This window comes from Corvus kubaryi, unplaced genomic scaffold, assembly GCF_017639235.1.
Source record: "Corvus kubaryi isolate FWS band 111438036 unplaced genomic scaffold, C.kubaryi_AGA036_p1.0 37308, whole genome shotgun sequence".
NCBI lineage: Eukaryota > Metazoa > Chordata > Aves > Passeriformes > Corvidae > Corvus > Corvus kubaryi.
Window position 1 is genome coordinate 17,177,151 of NW_024581096.1, and position 2,345 is coordinate 17,179,495.

A 2,345-nucleotide genomic window follows, 5' to 3' on the forward strand; every position below is an offset into this window, starting at 1 on the left:
TTCCCTTCCCTTCCCACACCTTCCCACACCTTCCCACACCTTCCCACACCTTCCCACACCTTCCCTTCCCACACCTTCCCTTCTCTTCCCACACCTTCCCACACCTTCCCTTCCCACACCTTCCCATACCTTCCCACACCTTCCCACACCTTCCCTTCCCACACCTTCCCTTCCCACACCTTCCCTTCCCACACCTTCCCACACCTTCCCACACCTTCTCTTCTTTCTTCTCTTTCCTTTTTCCTTTTTCGTTTTCTCTTTCTTTTTTCCTTTCTTTTTTTTTTTCTTTTTTTCCCCCCTTTCTTTGTTTTTTCTTTTCCTTGGAATATCCTTTGTTCATTCCCTCCCTATTGAAGAATCACCCATTAAGACTCCAGAAGAAAAAAGCTCCCCCTGCCTTTCCCTGTACCACCAATACTGAAGTCTCCTGAATTCTAGGCAGTGATTCTTAATTGAAAGGATCAAGGCTTCTTCTGTTTGTCACTTTGTAAAGAAGAGCAGGTCTGTGTGTGTATTTTCAGAATTACTTGAACAACAACCAGGAGACTTTTCCATGTTCAGTAAAAAACTGTTGTTTGTTTTGGTTCCTCTTCCCTATTTCCTATTCTAGTGGCTCTGGCATGGCCCATCAAAGCAGGAGAAATTTCTGAAGATCCTAAAATACCATGACTGCAATTTAGAGAGATGATGGGCCATTTTTTCAGTTAATAATAACAGCAACACTGCAGCTTTTAAGTCTTCAAAACTCCTGGAATATAGTCATGCATAAAGAAGTATCTAAAAACATAGAAGTTCAATGCTAATTTCAAAAGGAAGTTGGACAATTTATCTATCACATTGCTGTGTAAACTCAACCTCTTTAATTGGCAAAATTACTTTTAGAAATATGTCTTTAACTCTGCTCAGACTCTCTATCTTTTCAGATTTGGATAGCTAAGAGTTTATCAGCCTTTCAAGCAGCTTCCTCGAGCAGAGGAATAAAAACAATGGCATTCAGCCTTGTTTCTTGTTCAGATGTACAACAGTCAGTCGATCTCTATTTCAGACAGGGTAAGACCACAACCTGTTTATGACCTGAGTAAAATCTCATGCATGAAGGTATTTTAAGCCTGTATCAGTCAATTATTTGTACACCTTTCTATACTTGAAGATGTTTTGTCTGCAAGCATGGTGTATATATGCGGGATGGGTACACTCTTAGGCTCAGACCAATACTGAAACTACCAAAGTTTAGCATGTTAATACATATTGTGTCTCTGCTTATGTAAGTCCTTAGAGAAGGTGAGATAATGAGAGGGCTTTCAGATAACTTGCATTATGATTCATCTGTTACACACTCATAATGTACACATCGAGCACAGCTGAATCTCAGCTGATGCTCAGTTATCTGATGAGCTGCAGGGACTTGACTGTGTTTACATCTTGAGAATGGCAAATATGCCAAGGTTTGATCAAGGCAGGTTCTTATGCAACTGAAAAAGAAGGAGAGTCAGAGAACAAGACTTGATCAGAAGTACTTAGTGGTCCTCATGTAAGGTAGATATAATAATGTTAAAAATGTAAAGCAAGATACCAGTGAAAACCTTGTCAAGAAGGTTGAAAAACAAGAAAAAAATCCCTTTTCTTTAAACTTTCCTCACACTCCTGTCACAGCATTCCTTTTTATTACTATATACTTAATGCAGTAGAAGAGTTTAACTAATACAAGTACAGAATAGTAGTTCTATGCTACTTTGATTTCAGGTCATCAGTTATGATAATACAATATAGAAAACCAAAGTTTTCAGTAAATAGAAGTCTTAGGCTCTAAAATATGGCTAAGCTTATTGATTACACTAGTTTATGTGATAATAAAAGTACGAACATATGCACACACCTTTTGCAAATAATAAAAATTATTTGTCTTCAGTAATCTCCTTCTTTGTGCTTTCACAGCAATTCAAAAGTCATAATAGATAATGGGAAAACAAAGTGTTTGCATTTCATAGATGACCTTGGAAAAGCTGCTGGATTTCTTTGTATTGTAGTTCTATCTTTGGGTAGGAAACATTCTCTTGTTGTAAACACTTGTGAGGTCCTACAATTCTTGATGAGATGAAAGAAAAAATAATTTATTAATTTTGCTTCGGTTTTAACTGTTACAAAGTAGTTAAATAGAAATATTGCTGCTTATCTAAAAACAAGATACATTTTAAGTCCCAGTATGTCTTGCCAAATTAAAAAAACTGTTCACTTTTTAATTTAATGCTATCATTTAATTCTAAAGTTAAAATGAATATAGTTATATTATATATAGGTACAACTTTTTTTGGAATGAAACATAATGTAAGCAGACTTCTTACATT

The 2,345-nt window shown here is 36.3% G+C and overlaps 1 long non-coding RNA gene across 1 annotated transcript in view; it reads left to right on the top strand.

Annotated features, from left to right (window-relative positions):
- The window catches only part of LOC121664969, a 2,721-nt gene extending 1,157 nt beyond the window's left edge, over positions 1-1,564 (top strand). The window contains exon 2 of the long non-coding RNA XR_006016179.1: positions 611-1,564. This is a non-coding gene — a long non-coding RNA (uncharacterized LOC121664969). The remainder of the gene's footprint in view (positions 1-610) is intronic.
- The last annotated feature ends 781 nt before the right edge of the window (positions 1,565-2,345 follow it).